This window comes from Neovison vison, chromosome 6 (genome assembly GCF_020171115.1).
Source record: "Neovison vison isolate M4711 chromosome 6, ASM_NN_V1, whole genome shotgun sequence".
In the NCBI taxonomy this organism is placed as follows: Eukaryota; Metazoa; Chordata; class Mammalia; order Carnivora; family Mustelidae; genus Neogale; species Neogale vison.
The window spans coordinates 25,936,249-25,961,762 of NC_058096.1; the positions used below are offsets into that span (position 1 = coordinate 25,936,249).

At 40.6% G+C, this 25,514-nt stretch overlaps 1 long non-coding RNA gene across 1 annotated transcript in view; it reads right to left on the reverse strand.

Annotated features, from left to right (window-relative positions):
• The window catches only part of LOC122908372, a 39,908-nt gene extending 19,534 nt beyond the window's left edge, over positions 1-20,374 (reverse strand). The window contains exons 1-4 of the long non-coding RNA XR_006384958.1: positions 20,068-20,374; positions 19,813-19,899; positions 18,181-18,278; positions 15,272-15,381 (exon numbers count right to left, since the gene is read on the reverse strand). This is a non-coding gene — a long non-coding RNA (uncharacterized LOC122908372). The remainder of the gene's footprint in view (positions 1-15,271; positions 15,382-18,180; positions 18,279-19,812; positions 19,900-20,067) is intronic.
• Between the last annotated feature and the right edge of the window lie 5,140 nt (positions 20,375-25,514).

Here is a 25,514-nt window from a genome sequence, read left to right on the forward strand (position 1 = left end):
AATAAAATCTTTTAAAAAAAAAAAAAAGAACCAAAAAAAGCAAATAACCTGATTGAAAAGTGAGTGAAGGACTTGAATAGATGTTTCTTCAAAGAAGACTAACAAATTGCCAGAAAGCATATGAAAACAATAATCAATGATTATCATAAAATGCAAACAAATAATGCATGCCCATTAAAATGCTGCTTTCAAGAGGAGGAGGAGGAAGAAAAAAAAGGAGGAGGAGGTAGTGGATGAGGAGGAAGAGGAGGGGAGCAGCAAGGGGGGAAGAGAAGGAGAAAAGAAGTGTTGGTAGAGATGTGGAGAAATTAGAACATCTGTGCCCTGTCAGTAGGAATGTAAAATGGTACAACTACTATGTAAAACAATATGGAGGTTCCTCAAAAAATTAGAAATAGAATTATCATATGACCCAGGAATCCAACTTCTTGTTATATACACAAAGAATTGAAAAAAGGATAAAACACACACACACACACAAAATGGGATATCAGTCAGCCTTTAAAAAGAAGGAAATCCTGTCACATGGATGAACCATGATGACATCATGCTATATGAAATAAATCAGTCACAAAAAAGATATATACAACATGACTCCACTTATACAAAGTACTAAAGTAGTCAAACTCATAGAAACAAAATAAAATGTGATCACCAAAGGCTGAGGCTAAGGGGTGAATGAGTACTTGTTCAACGGGTAGAGTTCCAGTTTTGCAAGATGAAAAAGTTCTAGAGAGCTGTTGTGCAATATGTATATACTTAACACTATCGTACTACCCAGTTAAAAATGCTTAATATAGTAAATTTTGTGTTATGTGTCCTTTACTACAATTTATTAAAATGTCAAACAACCCAAGGGCCCATCAGCAGATGAATGGATAAACAAATTGTGGCTATATACATAAAGGGAATTCAGCCATAAAAAGGCACAGAGTACATGTGATAACCTGGTGAACCTCAAAATCACTATGCTAAGTGAAAGACACCAGATACAAAAATTCACATATTGTATGACTCCATTTATAGGAAGTTTTCAGAATTGGTTTAGTCACATATACAGAAAGCAAATTAATGACTTCCAGGGATGGGGAAGGGGAAAATGGGGAATAACTAACTGTTCAGTAGATACAGAACTTTCTTTAGGGACGTTGAATTAGACATAGGTAGTCATCAGTCAACATTGTGAATGTACTAAATGCCACTGAATTATTAACTTTAAAATAGTTAATTTTAGGGCTGCCTCGGTGGCTCAGTTGGTACACCATCCAACTCTTGGTCTTCAGGTTGAGTTCAAGCCCCACAATGGGTGTGGAATCTACTTTAAAAAATAAATAAATAACGGGGCGCCTGGGTGCCACAGTCACTTGAGGATCAACTCTTGGTTTCTGCTCAGGGCATGATCTCAGGGTTGTCAGATTGAGCCTCACACCGAGCTCAGGATGTGGGGTTGGTGGGGGGGGGTTGCTTGAGATTCTCTCTCCTTCTGCCTCTGCCCCTCCCATTCCTGCTCTCTAAAATAAACAAATAAATCATTAAAAATAAATAAAGTAGTTAATTTTATATTGTGTGAATTTCACTTCAATTAAAAAAAATAAACCATTATACATATGCCAAGCTCTTGGACCAACAATCTCTTACTATCTACAAATATTAAATAATACAATTGGGACCACCCACCATAAATCCCCTGTTTTAAATCCTACCACCTTACATGCAAATGTGTGGACATCCACACCTTACCTCATTGGTAACTACCTCATTACATGCTAAGAAAACAAGGTATCTGTGTCATTTAAAGTTAACTCTTCCAAATCCCTCCATCTTTCTTTCAGCTCATTCTTCTAACTTTCCCTCTTCTCTTAAATATTCCATTTCTTCTTTTCTATTCTTTTCTCCTCTTAGCCTATAAATAGTACCAAGTCTTCCCCGCAACCAAATCCCACTAATGCTGTATTGCTTTCTATAATTTGTCTCCTTCCATTCTCTGCCAAGTTTCTCAAAGAGCAGTCAACACAGAGTGAAGTCACTTGGGCTTCCACTTACCATTCACCTCCCCAAGCCCCCATGCTATCAAATTTAATAAATGTGTAAGGCGTTATTTTAAAAAATGAGTCCATGGGGCACCTGGGTGGCTCAGTGGGTTAAAGCCTCTGCCTTCAGCTCAGGTCATGATCCCAGGGTCCTGGGATAGAGCCCGCATCAGGCTCTCTGCTCAGCGGGGAGCCTGCTTCCTCCTCTCTCTCTGCCTGCTTCTCTGCCTACTTGTGATCTTTATCTGTCAAATAAATAAATAAAATATTTAAAAAAAAAAATAAGTCCTTTGCTTTCCATGGTCTTTGGTTGCTATTTTCTCCATCTACTTTTTTTTTTTAATTTTAATTTTTTTAGTTTTATTTAAATTCAAGAATACATACAGTGTAATGATAGTTTCAGGTGTACTATTTAGTGATTCAACACTTATATACAATACCTGGTGCTCATCATAAGCACAATCCTCAATCACCATCAAATATTTAACTCACTCCTCACACACCTTCCCTCTGGTAGCCATTAATTTGTACTCTATATTTAAGAGTCTGTTTCTTGGTTTGCCTGCTTCATGATCACTTGTTTTGTTTCTTGAATTCTACATATGAGTGAAATCATATGGTACTTTTCTTTCTCTGACTGACTTCATTCACTTAACATAATATTCTATAGCTCCATCCATGTCCTTATGAATGGCAAGGTTTCATTGTTTTTTTTTTTTACCAATTTATTTATTTTCAGAGAAACAGTATTCATTATTTTTTCACCACATCTACTTTTAAAATATTCTTGTTCCCAAAGACCTGTTGTTAGCCCATTCATGCTGCATGCTCCAGTGTAATTTCCTCTACTCTTGAGGTTTTAACAACCACCTACATGAAGATGATGAGTCTCTCACCTATACCTCTGATTGAGACTTTCCCCAAAGCTGCAGACACCTACCCAGTTTCTTTCCTTTTTTTTTTTTTATTTCTTTTCAGCATAACAGTATTCATTGTTTTTGTACCACCCCCAGTGCTCCATGCAATCCGTGCCCTCTCTAATACCCGCCACCTGGTTCCCCCAACCTCCCACCCACCTACCCAGTTTCTTACTCAAACTTTCCACCTGGGTGCCCCTTAGGAACCCCAAACTCAGCATGTCTAAGATAGCACATCAGCCTTCATACAAAGCTTTCTCTCTCTGTATCACCCTCAGCCACCCAATTAGCCAAGCCAAAAACCCGAGAGTCACCTTTGAATCCTTGCAATTCCTCATGCCACTTTCTCCTTTAAATGTATCTTAGAAATCACCCAATTCTGCTAATTATACCCCTTAAGTATTTCTCAGATTTCTAGATGAGACGATGAAACCATGTCAACCCCTCCCTCAAATTCTCCTATGCCTTTCCATCGCACACAACATAAAATGAAAATTCCAAGGCCCCACATCATCTGCCATCCCTCCCAAACCACATGGCCTATAGTTTGGCTCTCATTCCAGGCCTCTAGCCACATGTGTCTCTTTCTGTTCCTCAAACATCCAAGTTCATTCGTATCTCTAGGTTGTGCCACTCTAGGTTTCCTCTTCCTGGAAAGGTTTCCTGCCAGTTCTTTGCACGGTTGGCTCTTTCCTTGTATCCATTTCTCAACACAAAAGATATCTTCAAGAGCCCTCATGTTGCCCCACTATCTTCAACAAGCAGACTCTTGAACACATCACCCCTTTTATTATTTTTCATGGCATTTATCATTTTTTGAATCATCTGATCTGTATATTCCTCACTGTTTCCTTTACTAGGATAAGCAGTTATCATTTTGGGAAAATACATTTGCTTAACTTGGTTTTGGTCCTTCTCCCTGCTAGAATTTAAAATGTATGAGAGCTGAGACCTTGTATATATCCTATATAGCACATTCCAGTCCCTCTTCTGGCAGATCATGGATTCCTAGTGTGGTATTGCTCCTGGTGTGATATTGCTGATGTCCTAGCATGCTTTATGCCTGCTCTTAACTGAAATATGACAGAGGAAGAGAAAGACAAGAAAACGTTCCCCATTCACTTTCTGAGAGGAGTCTGGAGCTCCCAGTTTCTGAGTGGTGCTAAAATTATCTAAGCCCTCATAGTGATAGCACCATGTTCACATAAATACTCCATGACTCAACATTTATTAGGCACCTTCTATGTGCCTTGTACTATATTAAGGGTTGAGTAGGTGTGATATTATGATTTATATTAAGAAATATATATTTGGTCTTTGTGCCAGTTTCTGGCACAGAACTCCTAAAACTCTTGCGATATCCTAAGTGATGAGAGCGATAAAGGCGTCTTTTGTTGTGTTTTGGTGAGTGACTTTTAGACCTAAAGATGGGGTTGATTGCCAGAAAAACCTGCCATGTGATTTGAGGGCTAGAACTGTCAGTCCCACTTTCCTGACCTCCTGGAAGGGGAGAGGGGCTGAAGAGAGTCCAGTAACCAATGGCTAATGATTTAATCAATCATCTATGTAATTAAACCTCCATAAAACCCCAAAAGGATGGGATTTGGAGAGCTTCCAGATTGCTGCACATGTAGAGATTTGAAGAAGAATGGTATGCCTGGAGAGCACCTGGAGGCTCCATGCCCTTTCCCACCTACCTTGACCCATGTTATCTCTTCATCTGCCTACTATTGGTTCTTATCCTTTAATTCCTTTGTAATAAATTGGTAACCTAGCAAGTAAACAGATTTCCTGTGTTCTATAAGCCACTCTAGCAAATAAATCAAGCCCAAGGAGGGGGTTCTGGGAACCTCTAGTTTCTAGTCAATTGGTCAGAAGTGCACAAATCACCTGGATTTGTGACTGATGTCTGAAGTCCAAGGAGGGAAACTTGGAACTCTCCAGTCTGTAGCTACTTGATCACAGAAGCATGGGTAACAACACAGGTAACAGGCACAGATTGCTGAAGCTGAGGGCAGTCTTGTGGGATGAAGCTTTTTTTTTTTTTTAAGATGCAGAGGGGCAGAGAGAGAATCTTTTTGTTGTTGTTGTTGAAGGAGGTTTGTTTGTTTTTGTGATTTTTAAAATTCTTTTAAATTTATTTTCAGTGTACCAGAATTGTTTATGCACCACACCCATTGCTCCATGCAATACATGCCCTCCGTAATACCCACCACCAGCTCACCCAACCTTCCACCCCCTGCCCCTTCAAACCCTCAGATTGTTTTTCAGAGTCCATAGTCTCTCGTGGTTTGTCTCCCCCTCCAATTTCCCCCAACTCTCTTCTCCTCTCCATCTCCCCATGTCCTCCATGTTATTTCTTATGCTCCACAAATAAGTGGAACCATATGATAATTGACTCCAGAGAGAGAATCTTAAGCTGGTCCCATGCCCTGTGTGGAGCCTGATGCAGGGCTCAATCTCACAACCCTGAGATCATGACCTAAGCTGGAATCAGGAGTCAGATGCTTAACCGACTGAGCCACCCAGGAGCCCCCCGGAGAGGGGGGGAAGGGGAGACTTTAACCTGTGGAATCTGATGCCATCTCCCAGTAGATAGTATCAGAATTGAATTAAATTGTGGAACAGCTGGCTGGTGTCAGAGAATTGTTTGGTGCTGTGGGTAAAAAACCCACATGTTGGAACCAGGTGCTCAGAAGCTTTAGTGGTTACACTGGGGAATTCAGCACTCTCTCTGACCTTAAAAAGCTCATTTTTATCAGGGAAGACACACCAGCAACTCTAATTGTGGTAATCAAATAAGCCAGATTATCGGAGACAATTCTGATTGCTGGGTCCCGTGTACTGCTTTGTGATTCACAATACATTGAGTTTGTAAAGATCCACTTAACTTATAAAAGATAAGTATAAATTCATGTATCAAAGAACTCATACAAAGTTCTTTGGGAGTATAAGAGAATTAATTCTGATGGCATGATCAGGGGAAACTTCACAGAAGATCAGTTAGTTGGCTCTCCTTGCTATGTAAATATAGCATTTTTCCAACTGGAGAAGAGAAACAGCATTACAGCAAAGATAAAAATATGAATAAATGTGAGTAGGATCATCAAGTTCCGGGGAGGGGGGAGAGAAAAAGAAAAAAAAAAAAAACCACAAAGGTAAATGGCTACAGAATGATGGGAATTTTGTGGTTGAAAGCCTTGAATAACATGGTGAGGAACGTTGATTTTTTTTTTTCCTCCCCCTTGAATTCGTTGGTTCCACACACTATGCTCAACTGGGTGGCTTAGTCAGTTAAGCATCCGACTCTTGATTTCAGCTCAAATCATGATCTCAGGGCTGTGAGATGGTTCCCCAAGTCAGACTCCAAGCTCGGCACACAGTCTGCTTGAGATTCTCTCTCTCTCCCTCTGCCCCTTCTCCCATGCTATAAATAAATGGATAAACAAACAAACAAATAAATAAATCTTAAAAAAAAAAAAGAATTACCTGGACAGCTTTTTTAAAAAACTTATTTCTGGGGGTCACATCTGGATAATCTGGATAATCTGACTCAGACCATTTGTAATGGATCCCTGGAATCTTCCTGAGAAATTTGTATGATGAGCTCAGGTTGGGAAACATGGTTATAGAAAATGCAGGAAGCCCTTCTTCACTGGCCCTACAAAGATCCAAAACTGCTCAGTTCAGTCTTCAGGAGTTCCCAAATAGGCCAGGAAGTAGACAGTTCCATATCTATTGGAAAACAGGCTCTAAATTTAGTCCAGCTGTTACTGCCCATTGCCCAGAGTGCTTGGGCACTCAATGTCCATTGGGCCTGCAGCCTTCTCCCACCCTCAACATGTACCCACTGCACACAACTGAAATTCTGACTCAGTGTCCTCATCAGCAATCAGTTTTCTGCGAGACCTGTAGCTTCTGGAAGAACTCCAAGTTACTTGGTTGGGGTCTGACAACCTGCCCACCCCTGAAACGCCTCTCTCTATGGGACTGGACCATTGCTGAAGGTTTTACTCCAAAGCAGAGAGAACCCCAGGGACAGCTGTCTTCACCAGGATCATCAGAGTTGTGTCAAAGGTTTTTAGCAGAAGGATGACATAATTGGGCCTATGTTTCAGGAGGATGGATTACCAAAAAATAGAGGCAAATGCAGGAACACATTTAGAAAGCTGCTCTTCTAGTTTAGAGGGAAAGAGATTGAAGAATTTTGCAAAGCAGCAGCCAAGAAAATGCAGAGGAAGGGAGTGGGACCATGGGTACAGATTAGGGGCAGAAGAAACAAAAGAAAAGATAATGCCAAGGTTTCTAGTTTTATAAAGTGAAGTTTTAGCTGAATTAGCTATTTGCTTCCATAGAACTTGTTACTTATTTTTAAATTTTACTCTAAGTTTTCATTGTGTGGGAAGAACCATCACTCAGTCATATCTCAGTGTCGCAGCCCATTTGCAAAAAACACTGTAACAAGTACCACAGTGTGAAAGCCTTTCTCCTGGCCTGAGCTCATTTTCTCCATCGCAAATATCAAAAGCGCCTGGAAATGCACAAAGCGATCATTTCAAGGACCAAAAGTAATGCCATTATTCTCACCCCAAAGTAATGCCTTCAAACATTATTTTAGAAAAATAGCAAACATTAATAGTTTATCTTTTTTTAAAATTATTTTTTATTTTTTTAATTTCTTTTCAGTGTACCAGAATTTGTGGTTTATGCACCACACCGAGTGCTCCATGCCCTCCATAATACCCACCGCCAGGTTCACCCATCCTCCCCACCGCCTGCCCCTTCAAAAAATAGAGTTTTTCAGAGTCCACAGTCTCTCATGGTTCGTCTCCCCCTCCAATTTCCCTCAACGCCCTTCTCCTCTCCATCTTCCCATGTCCTCTGTGTTATTAACAGTTTATCTTAAAGATGAGACTCCTTTTGCTTTCAAAATTGCTAACCTAAAAAAAAAAAAGGCAGACCTTTCATCTTTTTGTCTCCCTTTATTTTTTTCACATGACTACTTCAGCTTTTTTTTTTAAAGATTTTATTTATTTATTTGACAGACAGAGATCACAAGTAGGCAGAGAGGCAGACAGAGAGAGGAGGAAGCAGGCTCCCCACTGAGCAGAGAGCCCTATGCGGGACTCGATCCCAGGACCCTGAGATCATGACCTGAGCTGAAGGGAGCGGCTTAACCCACTGAGCCACCCAGGTGGCCCGACTACTTCAGCTTTATTTAAAATTTTTACTTCTCACTAATTTGAACTCATTGAACGCTCTCCTAAGTATCCAAGAGAATATTTCTCTTGAGATTCTGAGAGATGTGCTTAGTTTTAGGGTAGATTTACTTTTGGACCTTACAAGTATCATTCAATTTCTAGAGCTGTCCTAAAAATAACCCTCTAACATTCAAATGCTGTCCAGTTGTCCTATCTTGATTCCCTGAAAGACTATAACCGCCTCCTTTACTCTGCTTCAAGCTGCCAAGTAGAACCAACAGTAAAAGTAAGCAGTAAACCAGGTGATGAATTCCTCACTCCTGCCTTGGCTAATGTCCAACTCTAAATTGGAACACAAGTACACCCTCGGGTTTTACTTACAAAGAAACCTGATTCAAATGCTGAGCCCCCCCACCCCTGAAATGTAAGTTTGTCTTTCTGACTTGCCAGCCATAACCACTGGAGAAGTCACTACAAACCTGTAAACAAAGCAACTCTTTCTTCTACCAGAATTTTGTTTTTCCTGGCTTTCTTCAATCAACAAAATAAGGTGATGATTACCAAACTCCACTTCTCTTATGTCCCCCAATTACTTTCCCACTGTGGAGAGAGATTGAACAACATGGACTGCAAACTCATTTTCCTCTTTGATGAGTCTGTTTCAGTCCCCTATGTTCAGGAAGGAGGAACAACCCATCTTCCCAAAGAGCAGATGAATAATTGCTTACAAATAAGAAGCACGCTCCTGGCCAGAGGAAGGGGGTTGCAACTCCCTCCATGGTATCACGTCTGCTGCCAAACAGCAATTGGTAGGCTGCCCCCTGATTTTCCACACTCCAGATTCAGAGGGAGGGATGGTCCTTGTTCAGATGAACCAGAGAAGAGAGAAAATAAAGGAGCAGCAGGTGTGGCCTAATTCCCTGCAGCCTGAACTTCTGACAAGAAAAGCCTCCTCCACCTGCATGTAAGAACAAAGCTTAACCACAACAGGAATTTGGGATCTGAGGCCAAGTTACCAACAATGGTTTGGAACGGCCTGAAACCAAGTTGCAAAGAAAGTCAACACAAGCTAGGACCTGATGGGATGTTTGAGGCCTCGACATGTTTCTTCTTTGTCTTCTTCCTCCCCAGTTGCTGTTTAAGAGTAGAGATGGCAGGACCTGGACTCAGAGTTCTCAGGAAATTCAAGAAGAAATGCCTCTATGTTTTTAATTTCTTGAGGAATCTCCACACTGTTCTCCAAAGAGGCCGCACCAACTTGCATTCCCACCAACAGTGTAAGAGGGTTCCCCTTTCTCCACATCCCCTCCAACACATGTTGTTTCCTGTCTTGTTAATTTTGGCCATTCTAACTGGTGTAAGGTGGTATCTCAATGTGGTTTTAATTTGAATCTCCCTGATGGCTAGTGATGATGAACATTTTTTCATATGTCTGATAGCCATTTTTATGTCTTTATTGGAGAAGTGTCTGTCCATATCTTCTGCCCATTTTTTGATATGATTGTCTGTTTTGTGTGTGTTGAGTTTGAGGAGTTCATTATAGATCCTGGATATCAACCTTTTGTCTGTACTGTCGTTTGCAAATATCTTCTCCCATTCCATGGGTTGCCTCTTTGTTTTCTTGACTGTTTCCTTTGCTGTGCAGAAGCTTTCGATTTTGATGAAGTCCCAAAAGTTCATCTTCGCTTTTGTTTCCTTTGCCTTTGGAGACCTATCTTGAAAGAAGTTGCTGTGGCTGATATCGAAGAGATTACTGCCTATGTTCTCCTCTAGGATTCTGATGGATTCCTGTCTCAGTGTGGAGATTCCTCAAGAAATTAAAAATAGAACTTCCCTATGACCCTGCAATTGCACTCCCGGGTATTTATCCCAAAGATACAGATGTAGTGAAAAGAAGGGCCATCTGTACCCCAATGTTTATAGCAGCAATGGCCACGGTCGCCAAACTGTGGAAAGAACCAAGATGCCCTTCAACGGATGAATGGGTAAGGAAGATGTGGTCCATATATACTATGGAGTATTATGCCTCCATCAGAAAAGACGAATACCCAACTTTCGTAGCAACATGGACGGGACTGGAAGAGATTATGCTGAATGAAATAAGTCAAGCAGAGAGAGTCAATTATCATATGGTTTCACTTATTTGTGGAGCATAACAAAAAGCATGGAAGACATGGGGAGTTAGAGAGAAGGGGGTTGGGGTAAATTGGAAGGGGAGGTGAATCATGAGAGCCTATGGACTCTGAAAAACAATCTGAGGGGTTTGAAGTGGCGGGGAGTGGGAGGTCGTGGTACCAGGTGGTGGGTATTATAGAGGGCACGGATTGCATGCAGCACTGGGTGTGGTGAAAAAATAATGATACTGTTATGCTGAAAATAAAAAAAAAAAAAAAAGAAATGCCTCTATGGAACAAAACTAAATTTACATATCTTCTGAAAAATGCCCTCACTTTTAGTAAAATCCTGTGTACTGGCAAGTGGAGCAAATCCAGCTGTATTACTCCCATGAAGAAAAGGAGAGAGGATGTAAAAGAGCCAAAGGTGTCTATACTGCAAGCCTGACGGCCACATCAGATTTTCAACCCCTCCCACAGGGGTAAACATAGGCTCCACGTTACAGGCATTGTGATTGAAGCTTGGAAATGTCACATCACTAGCTCCAGGTCAAATGACTAATAGAAGATAAAGTCTAAATCTGAACCTAGTATGGCCAGACTTCAACCCCCGGGTTTGTCCTTTGTTCTAGTGGCTTCCAAATGCTAGCTCCTGGGTTTATGCTAGCTCAGCCATTCTCAGGACCCACCTGGGTAGCTCTGTCAAAATGCCTGCACCACAGGCTTTAGGAAATCAAATCCAATAGGTCTGGAATGAGACCTGAGAAACTGTGTTTTTTAAGAAATCTCCTTGACATTATTCTGCTGCCAGACTTGGAAACCAAGTCTCCTAAGCTTTTTCCCCCGGCAATTAATTAATTGATTTCATGGAAATCTTCGCTCATCTCTGAAATCAAAGTATAATTCACCTGTCACTCTTAGGCAATGTATCTGCTCTATGAACCATGGAAATTATTTTCAACATATTTAAAGTTCCAGCATTCCTTTAGAAATTGTCCTTGATGGGGTGTCTGGATGGCTCAGTGGGTTAAGCCTCTGTCTTTGACTCCGGTCTTGATCTCAGAGTCCTGGGATCAAGCCCTGCATCAGGCTCTCTACTCAGCAGGGAGCCTGCCTCCCCCTCTCTCTCTGCCTGACTCTCTGCCTACTTGTGATCTCTGTCTGTCAAATAAATAAATAAAATCTTAAAAAAAGAAAGAAAGAAAGAAAATGTCCTTAAGTTGGGACTTAGGGATGCTTCCTCACGTTCAAAAAGTCCATTCTTAGGGCTAATTTATCACCGACCATTGTCTTGCTGCAAAACTTCGTAGTTTCCGGCAGAGTTGCAGACTTTCCTTACCTCCTGGTGGCTCACCATGCCAGGACTACTGATGCTCAGGGCAAAATCCCCATCTCTCAGATATTTTTGATTTACTACACCTTTGGGGCTTTATTTATTTTAGACATAGGCCTATGCACATGTTTCAACCAATTTTCTAAAATACACTTCTTCCTAAGACAGCTGTTATTTTGGCTTCTTGCTAAGGACTCTGTTGAGCATATCTTTGGGACCTGAGGTGAAGCTTTTTATACCCTTATACTCTCCAGTTAAAGGTTCTCCCCCCACCCCAGGTTGAGGTCTCCAAAGCTATTTCTTCTACTCCCTCATCCCTTTTCTGTTTAGGGATCCACAGCTAGACTAAAGCAAAGTTCGGTGAATTGTGATCCAGGGTCAAATCCAGCCTGGCACCCGTTTTTGTAAATAATCTTTTATTGGAACCCAACCAGCCGCATTCATTTGCCTGCCTCCGGCTGCTCTCACACTACAGTAGCAAAAGCAAGTAGCTCCAAGTAGACAGAGACCATCTGCCTTCAAAGCCAGACGTCTTTGCTATCTGGCCCTTTACAGAAAAAGGTTGCCAATCCCTGGACTAAAGGAACATTTCTAGTGAAAATATTTATAAGTTTTCCTCTGACAGAGAAATATCACCTATACCTCCAGGGTCACCTCAAACCACATATACTATGAGAGTTTTGTTGTTTGCCTGTTTTTCTTTATTTCTAATCCATAACTGCAGGGTACAACATTCATGCTCTTTTTTCAATACCATGTTTGGATTTCACTGGTTATTAAAGAGGCACTATTGGGACCTAACAACGACAGACAGTCTTGTCGATAAAAGCCACTCTTTAATACATAATGAATCACCTTGCTACTTGTGTGAGGGTAACTGGTATGGAGAAGACTATGGGAATCTCTATTAATTTGTCATAATTCTCTCCAATTAACCTTTCCTCCATCTACTAAAAAGAACCCCAGTTTCACCAACTTGTAACTTGTGTTGCTGATAAGAAAAAGAAACAACTTTTCTTTTCAGTTTCTCCAAGCTGTCTCGATAACTGTCGACCGTACAAAGTATGTATCTAATAAAATATTAACCCAGGAAAATACATTTTTAGGGGGAAAACAATCTCATTTCTTCCTATGAAAATAAAAAACAACATGCCTTAAAAGCCTCATCACTGTTTTCAAATCCCACAAAAGTCACTTTAAGAATCTTGGGGATTTGATAATTCACGACTGTAGAAGAGCAACTGGCTTTTTTTTTTTTTTTTTTTAAGATTTCACTTATTTATTTGACACACAGAGAGAGATCATAGGTAGGCAGAGAGGCAGGCAGAGAGAAAGGAAGGGAAGCAGGCCCCCTGCTGAGCAGAGAGCTTGATGTGGGGCTCAATCCCAGGACCCTGAGATCATGACCTGAGCCGATGGCAGAGGCTTAACCCACTGAGCCATCCAGGTGCCCCAAGAACAACTGGCTTTTTTTTTTGGGGGGGGGTTATTGCTTTTTTTTTTCTTTTTCCAATTTATTTATTTTCAGAAAAACAGTATTCATTATTTTTTCACCACACCCAGTGCTCCATGCAAGCCGTGCCCCCTATAATACCCACCACCTGGTACCCCAACCTCCCACCCACCCCCCCGCCACTTCAAACCCCTCGGATTGTTTTTCAGAGTCCATAGTCTCTCATGGTTCACCTCCCCTTCCAATTTACCCAAATTCCCTACTCCTCTCTAACGCCCCTTGTCCTCCATGCTATTTGTTATGCTCCACAAATAAGTGAAACCATATGATAATTGACTCTCTCTGCTTGACTTATTTCACTCAGCATAATCTCTTCCAGTCCCGTCCATGTTGCTACAAAAGTTGGGTATTCATCCTTTCTGATGGAGGCATAATACTCCATAGTGTATATGGACCACATCCTCCTTATCCATTCATCCGTTGAAGGGCATGTTGGTTCTTTCCATAGTCGCCATTGCTGCTATAAACATTGGGCTTTTAACTGAAATCTGCAGCTTGTCTTTATACTCTCCAGCCTGGCGAAGTTATTGAATTTAAAAGTACCAGCGCGCCCTCTTGTGGTGCATTGCAGTTACTATTCTTTTCTACCGTTCATTTAGAAGTTCAGCAGCAAACCCTTAAATTTTATACGCAAGTCTCTTTACAAGAGACCACTCTATCTTAACATTTCACCTGTGATTGATTCCTATGGAACAATAACCAATAATACATGCTCACAGAATGAACTGCTAAAATTACACTGGGCTGTAATGAAATATGATTATCTCTGTTTGATACCCACCCTGAGTTCCCAAGAACAGAAATAAAACTATCACCCATTTTTGTCCATAGACTACTTCGTAGGAGAAAGAAACATAAAACCTACAACTATCATGTTCTGGCATATCAGGTATTCTAAAGAATTTCTACCTACTCCACTTCCCAGTTGGAGGATGTGGCTGTATACATAAGTGTAAATATTTTTATTAAAGGCCACAAGAAGATTTCTATATATAGAAAAACAAAAAGGCTTTATGAAAGTCAAATCTACATCCCAATCTCTGGTTCTCTCCTTCCAAGGGGAGCTCTGGGTACCTGTTCTGGACTCTTGACTATGCATTCATTGGTTTTGGCTACACTGCAAGCTTGTAGTGTAGCCAAATGTTATCTTTTGGCAATGGTGAGACAAACTACCCATAATGTCTCCTCTGGATGGCCTGAGCTTTTTTTGTTGTTACTTTTTAAAATATGTACAAGTCCTACCACTTATCAGCATAACTGGAAACCCTTGAGCAAGTTACTTTCATGCTCTCGGCTTTACATCCTCATCTCTAAAATGGAGGTGTTAATACTGACAGTCTTCTAGAGCTGTCATGAGGATTAAACAAAGGATGAAAGTTAAGGTATCTGTTTTAGGGCTGGGTGCATAAGGAGATTCGTAACTGTTACCATCAATATTACTATTAGGTTTCTGAACATTTCAACACTGATTTCTTAAAATTCCCCTTCTCTCTTTAATCACTCTCCACTTTTCCGTATATTTTTGGTCTGTTCTATCAAATTTTTGTTTATATTTGCCTTTGTTTACGGTGTGGCAATGGAAAAGCTAAATTTAAAAGCAGGGGTTTGGGCACCTGGGCAGCTCAGTCCGTTAAGCGTCTGCCTTCGGCTCAGGTCATGATCCCAGAGTCCTGGGACTGAGCCCCGCATCAGGCTCCCGGCTCAGCAAGGAGTCTGCTTCTCCCTCTGTCCCTCACCCCACTCAAGCTCTCTCTTTCTCAAGTAAATAAATAAAATGTTTAAAACAAAAACAAGCAAACAAACAAGTAAATAAAAGTGTGGGTTCTTGGGGCACCTGGCTGGCTTAATCTGTCGAGCATACAACTCTTGATCTTGGAGTCATGAGTTCAGGCCCCACGTTGGCGGTAGAAATTACTTAAAAAAAAAAAAAAAAAAAAAAAAGTGTAAGTCCTTGTTTCAGAACCCTGCATTTCAATAGATTTGCCAGTTGTCTCTAACACATGAAGACTGCATCAGAGGGCCAAAACCTAAAAATGTGAATGTTGGAATATCTTGGTGCCACTCAGGTATAAATCTTTGGACACTCTTTTTATCGGAGAGCTCAAATAGGACTTTTGACAAGATGTTTTAAGAGTATGGAGCACAATATAATGAAGTACTTACTGTTTGTTCTTTTCAGTGGTCAGGAGATTCTTTTTGCATTAATATGGAAGTTTCAAAGGCTAGTTGTTTTTGTGGGGAAAAAAAAAAATCTTCCCACATCATGGATCTGTCTATATTAGAAGAAGAATAAACATTGAATATGGCACATTACTGGACAGAAGAGAGGCTCCAACTATTGAGGGTTATTTTTTTGTCTACAGCTTCATCAAACATCAGGAGTGACTCTCTAGGTCAACTCCAGCTGAAAAGTACTTATTTTAAAGATATTTATTTATTGATTGATTTGAGAGACATACACACAGAGAAAGAGAGTACAAGCAGGGGGGAGCAGCAGGCAAAGGGAGAGGGAGAAGCAGACTCCTGCTGAGCAGGGAGCCTGATGCAGGACTTGATTCCAGAACCCTGAGATCATGACCTGAGCCAAAGGCAGACACTTACTGACTGAGCCACCCAGGAGTCCCCAGATAGTATTTAATAAGGCAGATTTTTACCTATGCCCTCCCTGGTATCTGCGATTGTTGTCTGTTACCAAGGAATTAAATATTGAGTTGCAAGGTATGATCACTATAGTAACCAGAAGGGCACTGGAACGTTGAAAACGCAGATGTTAAATTTAGATCAAAGTGAGTAAATGTCACATTATCAATCTTATTCCTGTAGGAGCTAATTTTCTTCAACAGATTTTCTTTATACATCACATGAAAGGCCCTTTTTTCTCCTTTGTGCCAATTTTCAAACCATTTAAATTAACACTTTTTTTTTTTTTTGGTTTGTTTTCAGAAATCACTGGTTTGAGTTTTTCAAACTCTAACTTAAAATAACCATATCCCAATGCTATTTAGCTTTCAGTGGATGACAAACAATACAAACGCCTTATGCTTTCTGGATACACACTTTTAAATGATCCTTTTTTTTCTCTTTTACATCAGAAATGCACCATCTGACCTGCATTGTGACTGTTTGCTGTGAATCATTCAAGGCATTTCGTAGGGGGTTAGTGCTTTTTGAGGTGTTAACTTCCCTACCCACAAACAAACATCTTTCAAACTACCCAGATGAGATCAAACAATTGATGGCATTTATATTTTTCTAGGTGTTAGAAAGAAGTATTCAATCCCACAAAATTAAACGACTTTGAGGGGGAAAATGTGACATGTGGATGTTTGACATCAAAGACAGAAATATCTTCAGTCTCTATTCAGTGTTCCCAAACTCCAAGCTGCCTTTTTAATTTTTTTTTTTTCTCCATTCTCTTTCCCTCCTGACTCTCTGAATTATAATTAGGAACTTGGAGGGTAGATTCGACCTTCCCTTTGTGCTCTTTTTTGATAATGTGCAAAGTCTAAGGGAGGATTGTTCTGCTTCTTCACAAATGACTGATTCTGTTTCTTTGGTGTTCCTGACACAGATCTGTAGTGTTTTGGCAACTGTCTTATCAACAGTATGCTCCTAAAGGACTGTGATCCACATACCGCAAAAATACATGTTAGTCATGTGTCTTCCTTGTCCATCACCAACTGTTGTCTAAGTATAACGGATATTCCTGACCCAGCTTTATAACACTTTCAGGAGAAGGAGGGCTTCCTTGGATCATGTCTCTGGAAGAGTCAGGTGAAGGGCTGTATTACGGAAAACTGTGTCTTGTTTCTAATTAGACACTCCCGCCCCCCACCAATAGAGCAAGCATCTCCTACTGGTCAGGACTGAGGAGGAGGTGCACAGTCTCCACTGTTTCCATGGTTCAACATGATCAGCTGGATGCAGTCCATAATCAAATATATCCTCTCTTTCTTCTACCAAAAGTCCAAGAAGGAGGCACAGTTCATTACCAAAGAGAATCCTGCTACTAACTGGTCCAGACACCTAAACAGGTCAAAGGATGTTCGCAGGTGAAATATTTATTTTCCAATGAGCTGCCTGGGGGTCTTTACAGAGGTTTTTCTTGAGAGGGAGCCTGGGAATCCCTTTCCTCTGCAATCTCTTTTCTCTCCCCACTTCTTCCCCAATGATGCCTAACCTCCTCCATGGAATGCTGGCTACATCTTGAGAGTAAAGAAGGCAGTAAGATTCCTTCAGGTCGTGATGACCATTTTTTCTAGACAACTCAATCTCCATCAGTCTCCCTTGTAAGAAGAGGCTGAGGCATTTCAGAATCTTTGGACTGGAGCATTTAAGATAAAAATAGACCCTGGGATGACTAGCTGGCTCAGTCAGTGGAACATGTGACTCTTGATCTCAGGGTTGTGGGTTTGCGTCCCACATTGGGTGTAGAGATCACTTAAAAATAAAATCTTAATGAGCACCTGGGTGGCTCAGCCAGTTAAGCATCTGCCTTTGACTCCTTGATCAGTGTGGAGCTTATTTTTCCCTCTCCCTCTCTCACCCTCTCTCAAATAAATAAAATCTTTAAAATAAATAAATGAAATCTTAAAAATTAAAATAAAAGCAAATGCTTTTTCTTACATTAACTTTTACAGAATCACATGTTTTATGTGCTTTAAGTTCCATTTGAGTCTCTATTACAAAAATCTCATCAGAGATAAAGAAGAAAGATTATATACATATTATAATGTACACTCTGTGTGTGTGTGTGTGTGTGTGTGTGTGTGTGTGTGTGTGTATTCCCCAGTCAAAAAATCCAAACATAAATTAGTGCCTTCTTTGAACCAGGAATTGTAGGGAATACAGAAATGAATAATTTATAGGCACAATCTTAGTGTCTGTGAATTTAGAAATTAACTAGGGGTGGGGTGAAGGTGGTAAATAAAACATAAAAAGTTAATGGCAGTGCAGTCCTGTAAGAACTTGCATCTAGAGATGAGTACACTGTGGTCTTTACACTGAGGAACATCCACTCTGGTTAAGTGGGAGGAGACAGGCATAAGAACAGAAAAGAAAGCACCACGTACCTTGGTTAATTTTCCTGGATTTAGTCTTCAGAGAGCCCCTTCCAGAGGAAAGCTGTGCCATTTTACACAGACGTTCACATTCCACACCTGGTGCTTAACTACAATGAAACAGACACAGCCATAGAATGCCAAGAGTCAAGATGCCAAGACGAAGAGATGACACAGGTTTGAATAAAGTTCAAGATGCTGAGATCACTGAAGGATGTCTTAGTTTGCTAGGGCTGCCATAACAAAGTACCACTGACAGAATGGCTTATACAGCAGCAAGTTATTTCCTCCTAGTTCTGGAGGCTGGAACTCTTAAGATCAAGGTATTGGTGGGGTTGGTTCCTTCTAAAGGCTTTTCTCCTTGGCTTATAGATGGCTGTCTTCCTCTGGTGTCTTCCCCTGGTCCTCACTCCATGTGTGTCTGTCTTTTCACCTCCTCTTCTTATAAGGACACCACAAATGACCTCATTTCACCTTAATCATCTCTTTAAGGGTCATATCTCTAATTACTGTCACATTCTTAGGTACTGAGGGAGGGGGTAGGACTTCACAAAGATTCTTACCTTGACCAAACTTTGGTCAAGCTTTTCTGAGCTCCCTTTTTCACTAGGCCTGAACTTGGGTTCCCATGTAGACTTCCTTGTAGACTATTTCTAGCAAGAATCCTGCTAAGTCAGTTTAACAAGAAACTCCCATATTTGCTATCTGATCACCCTCAATATCTGATTGGGTTCCTCATGACCTACCTTTCCTCAGATAATATCTAATCTCCCTCACCTAACTTCAGCAAGAATCCTGTCAGGTTTTGTTTTGTTTTGTTTTGTTTTTTTAGACATAATCCTCCCTTACCTATAATATATCATCTTAGTAATTTTCTGTCCCCTGATCCCCAACCCTGGTTTGTGGCTACAAATTTCCATTTTTCTTTGTATTTGAATTTGAGCCCAATCTCTCTCCCTTATTATAACCCCCTCCCCACCCACATTTTCTGGGCCCCTATATCTATTTTGATAGTCCTCTGAATCAATTCTGTCTTAGTGTTTCTTAACAAATGAATGATTTGGATGAGTAATGGATGAATAATTTTCTCTTTAACAGACTCCAACATATGAACTTTGGAGAGGACAAAATTTAGCCCATAACATAGGGTCTCAAAACTTTGGGTCAAGTATAGTAAGGAAGTTCCAGCTATGAACTCCTCCTTCAGGAAGGGGGGGAGGGCAGAAAGAAAAGGGAGAGAGAGAAAGGGAGAGAAGGAGAATAAGAGAAGGAAGGAGAAAGAGAGAGAGAAGGTTTTTATTTTTTTAGAGTTCTCTAGGACATCAGTTGGTGGGGACAACCTGAAGCTCTGCACTGGGGAGTAAGGAGCAGAGAATGGGACAAAATGATTGTCTTCCTGTGGGACCACATTTCTGTATGGTTTAAGAAAAATAAGCTCAAGGAAAAAACGAAGAAATGCTATGACATTCTGCCATATGTATCTCATGGTAATTTAAATTCTCACGACTATTCCATCACCAAAGAAGCATTTTTATAATTATTACCAGTTATTGATTACCTACTAGTTTAGCCCAACAGGGAAGTTAAGGGCAAGAGCCCTTGAGCCAGACAACCTTGCATTTGAGTTCCAGCTCTACCACTTACCATGTGACCTTGAACAATTCACCTTCTTTGTGCTTCATTTTTTCATCTGGAAAATGTGAATAATGATTGTGTCTTCCTCAGAGGTCTCTAGTGAGGGTTACATAAGAGAGTGAAGATTATTGTTATTTATTATTGATATATCTCAGGGACTTTATAGAGTAGGTATTTAATATATTTTACCTATTTTAATCTTCTACAAAAATCCTATGAGGTATATATATCATCAGCCCCATAGTCTGCTGGTATCTCACTTACCCTGCCATCACTGTAGACAATTTCCATGAGGAGATTCGTGAAAGATTTGTTCCCTAAAATGGGTGGTAAAAGATGCTTCAAGATCAGTTCCTTCCTCTCTTCTTTGGTTGGTACATTCTATTGAGTAACTGTTCTTCTGGCACAGTTCCTATGACAACCTCTCTCTGGGATGTTTTTCTGCTCACCCATAGTACTTGTGGCTCTTCTTGTTACAAGAAAAAAAACAAAAGAAGAAGAAGAAAGAAAAGAAAAAAAAAATCCATCAAATAAAGCCTTACATAAAGGTCTTTGTTAATGGGAAATCTCAGAAAGGAGCCATGATGCTACATCAACCGAAGGCAATAAATTGCTTTAACCTGTTTTTGTTTGTTATAAAGCCCACATGCACTCACTCTCTCCAGTACAATAATCGAGGACACATACAATTAGATCTCATAGTTACCAGTACAGAGGAAAGCAGAAGTAGTTTCACTTTGATGTTGGAGCTTTTAAAAGATCTTTTTCCTGATATTTCCTTTGGTTTTATTGTCTGTTGTAATTTGCTTTACAATACTGTGGTATACAAACGTTAGGAACTCTGTGCTAGAAATTTAATTCTAATCTACCTACACCCTAGGGCTCAATTAGCATATGATGTGGCCAAATAGAATTAACACCCTAAGAACTGGCCAGGCAGCATTCAAAGGTATTTTTGTCAAAATCAACTTCAAGGGTGCCTGGGTGGTTCAGTTGGTTAAAGGTCTGCCTTTGGTTCAGGTCATGATTTCATGACGTCAGGGTTCTGAGAGCAAGCCCAGTGTTGGGCTCCCATTCAGGGGGTTTGCTTCTCCCTCTTGCTCTCCCCTTATTCGTGCTCTCTCACTCAAATAAATACATAAAATCTTTAAATAAAAATCAACTTCAGAAGTTTTATTATTGAGTGTGTTAGAAAGAATTTCTGATTGGCAAAATTAGTGGAGTTTAAGTTATGTGATTGTTAGCATCTGGGCATCTCCATCATTGCAGAAACAACGTATATACAAGAATCTATCCAGGTCAGTAGTTCCTACCAGGGGGACAGTTCTTACCATAGGAGCATATGGTGCTACACCTCTCCCATCAGCAGATGATCCTATCATCGGATCTGACCAAAAGGCTTAACCCTCCCTCCAGCAGAATATGCCTGTCTTCATCTTGGAGACAGCCTTTCATGAGGAGACTAGTCATTGCATCAGGGGTTGAGACTAGTAATATTCCAAGCATATACAGGCTGCATGATCGTTTTGTGTCTGCTTGCCTGCAAATATTTGTTTAGAATAACGTGGTCTGAAATGTGCTTTTGCTACAACAGCCAGGTAAAAAGTGGTGTGTTGGAAACCCAGAGATGACACACCATGTAACTACTGATAAAGTTCAAAATTACCTGACATTCGTGGAACAGAAAACTGGATTAAGCTGAGTCAAATTCTCATACTCTATTCTGTAACACATACCTCATAAGAATCCTCTTTATCTGAATTTCTTCCTGTCACACTGTTATTGGTCTTCATTCATGGGTTCACTGATCTTTATGCAAGTGTAGTCTACTGGTCAGAATAGCCAGGCAATGTGGCAATGCTCTTGCTTTCATAACCATCATTCAGGTACTAAGTCATAAATCCTCATGCTAGCTCCCAGATTTTTTTTTCCCTTTTATTTTATTTTATTTTTTTTTAAGATTTTATGTATTTATTTGACAGAGAGAAATCACAAGTAGATGGAGAGGCAGGCAGAGAGAGAGGGAAGCAGGCTCCCTGCTGAGCAGAGAGCTCGATGCGGGACTTGATCCCAGGACCCTGAGATCATGACCTGAGCCGAAGGCAGCGGCTTAACCCACTGAGCCACCCAGGCGCCCCTTTTTTTCCCTTTTAAATAGACTTTATTTTTTGAACAGCTTTAGGTTCACAGCAGAAGTGAATGGAAGGTACTCAGATTTCCCTTTACCCTCTCACATACACACACAGCCTCCCCCAGTATCAACATCCCCTGTCGGACTGGCCCACTCGTTACAACTGGTGAACCTATATATATATTTTTTAAAGATTTTATTTTTACTTATTTGAGAGAGAGGCAGTGAGAGAGAGCATGAGCGAAGAGAAGGTCAGAGGGAGAAGCAGACTCTCCATGGAGCTGGGAGCCCAATGCGGGACTCGATCCCCAGACTCCAGGATCATGACCTGAGCCGAAGGCCGTTGTCCAACCAACTGAGCCACCCAGGAGTCCCTGGTGAACCTATACTGACACATCATTATCACCTAAAGTTCATAGTATACACCAGGATTCACTCCTGGTGTCATAGATTTATAATATTTTTAAAGTAGGCTCCCCACCTAACACAGAACCCAACTTCCGGCCTTGAACTCACAACCCCTAGTTTAAGACCTAGGCTGAGATCATGAGTCAGATTCTTAACTGGGTGGAATATATTCTATGGATTTTGACAAAGTATAACATGTATCCATCATTCCAGTATCAAACAGAGTAGTCTCAATCACCTAAAGATCCTCTGTGTTCTGCCTCTTTATCCTCCCTTTCCCTTACACCCCAGCAACCACTGATCTTTTTCTGTCTCGATAGTTTTGCCTTTTCCAAAATGTCTTATAGTAGGAATTACACAGTATGTAGCCTTCTCAGATTGACTTCTTTCACTTACTAGTATGCATTTAAGGTTCTTCCCTATCTCATCATAGCTTGATAACTCATTCCCTTTTACTGCTGAATAATATTCCATTGGCTGGATGGACCACAGTTTGTTTATCCATTCACCTATGAATGGACATCTTCGTTGCTTCCAGGTTTGGGCAATTATGAAGAAAGCTGCTACAAACATTCATGTGCAGGATTTTGTATAGACATAAATTTTCAACTCCTTTGGGGCACTACTATGGAGTGTTATTGCTGAATCATATGGTTTTATAAAAAACCACCAAACTCTTCCAAAGTGGCTGTACCATTTTGCATTCCCAACAGCAGTGAGTGAGAGAGTTCCTATTGCTCTAAAGTCTCACATTTGTTTGTTGTCAGGATTCTGGATTTTGGCCATTCTAACACATGTGTAGTTACAGCTCATTAGTATTTTAATTTACATTTCCCTAATGATACATGAAGTAGAGCATCTTTCCATATACTTGTTTGCTAACTGGATATCTTCTTTGGTGAGATGTCTGTCAGGTCTTTTTAAATCAGGTTGTTCATGTTCTTACTGCTGAGTTTCAAAAGTTCGTTATATATTTTGGATAATAGCCATTCTTCAGACATATCTTTATAAAGATTCTCCTCTAGTCTATGACTTGTCTTGACATTCTCTTGACCAGAGTCATTTTTAATGTAGCAAAAACATGCATATTTGTTTGTGCATTGGATTTACTCACTCTTTCATTCATTCAACATATATTTAATAAGCACTTGCTAAGTATGAGGCACTGTGCCAGGGATGCAGAAGGCAGGGGTAACCAACACACAGGCATGGGGTTGCACTTGCCTCTAAGCTAAACTACTTACATTTTAAATCATATAACTTGTATTTACCTTTTGTGATTTATCCTCTAAAATATTGTGGAGCCTGTCCTCTCCTCTTTATTCCCACAGACTACCCTGATTATTCTCCTTATCATGGTAGATATTCACAACTAACTAGTCTCATTTTTCAATGAGAAAAATTCCTTCCAATTCCTCTTCTATGTACGTGACAATTATCCTTCTAAAATTTAAATAGAATCAGGTCATATTTTTTTATTTAAAAAGTATGTATGACCCACAGTTGGAATGGGCATCAGTTTCATTCCACAACACTGGAGTGTAAGAAACATCATTTCTCTTAACTTCTCTAGAATAGTCAAATTATGCTGAGCTCTCTTCTACTTAGTTGGTGAGAAAGTCAAGTTCAGTCTTTTTATCAGGCTTATTCTTTCCACCAAGAAGCTTTTGAAGTTTACAAGGATCTCACACACTGCATTCAAGAATGGGCCCTCCGGTCTTAGTCTACAATGCTCATTACTGACCTTCCTCTTGACTGTATTCCGATGGTCCTACAAAAGTAGGTAATGTCAAGTCTAGCTCTTTAAAGAAGGAGTTTTTGTCCAGAAATATAGAAGCCTCTGAAACGGGGACACCTGGGCGGCTCAGTTGTTTAAGCGTCTGCCTTGAGCTCAGGTCATGATCTCAGGGTCCTGAGATTGAGCTGTTCATGCTCATGAACCACCCCTGTTCATGCTCTCTCTCTCAAATAAATAAATAAAATCTTAAAAACAAAGCAAAAAATTTTAAAAAGGCTCTGAAACAAGAAAAATACAAAAGTTAATCACCTTCTCTGGTGGGAGAAAATAAAAATACATAAAACTAGAGAAACAAAACACTAGCTAATATTTCACATTATCCTGCCTCACAGAGAGAGTCCAAACCTAGGTCCAAAGTGTGACAGTAAGAGACATATCCGTACTACCCGATTTCACCTTCACCCCAAAGTGTGCTGCGGCAGGTTCACATCAGCTTACAAGCGCCAACTGTTAAATTTTCAGGAATGTTGTGAGCCAGTTGCATAACACAGCTATTATTTAAAATTATATTATATAAATCTCATTCCCTCTCCCCTCCCACCTCCCTAAAGAGTCCTCCCGTCCCCATATGAGCTCCCAAAACACTTGGTGTTTTTTTTTTAATTTTTTAAAGATTTTGTTCATTTATTTGACAGAGACACAGCGAGAGAGGGAACACAAGCAGAGGGAAATGGGAGAGGGAAAAGCAGGCTTCCCGGCAGGCAGGGAGCCCAATGAGGGGCTCAATCCCAGGACCCTGGGATCATGACCTGAGCCGAAGGCAGATGCCCAATGACTGAGCCACCCACGTGCCCCAAAACACTTTAAAACTACTTGTATTACAAGGAATCTGACATTGTTCTTAATTGTTGTTTTCAGTAAAATATCAAGACTATGAGCTTGTCAATAAGATTTTTTTAAAGATTTTATTTATTTATTTGACAAAGACACAGGCAGAGAGGGAACACAAGCAGGAGGAGTTAGAGAGGGAGAAGTAGGCTTCCCAGGGGCCCCATGTGGGGCTCGATTTCAGGGGCCCCATGTGGGGCTCGATTCCAGGACCCTGAGATCATGACCTGAGTCGAAGGCAGACGCTTAATGACTGAGCCACCCAGGCGCCCCAATAAGATTTTTTATTTGTATTCGTCTCCCTTGCTCCAAGTAGAGGGCCTGGCACATGATAGGAAGTCAATAACTGTCGGGTGAGTGAGGGAGGGAATGGCTCAGAGGTTAAACCTATTGCCTTCCTGATTGTGTTGGGATCTGCCCTCTATCCAGCAGCACTCAGTTTCCTAGATCAAGCCCTGCATGTGCATGAGCCTGAGTCCTTCCATTCTTTCATCAGTCACTGAGATGCCTAAATTATAACCATTACCGCTATTCCTGGGCACAACA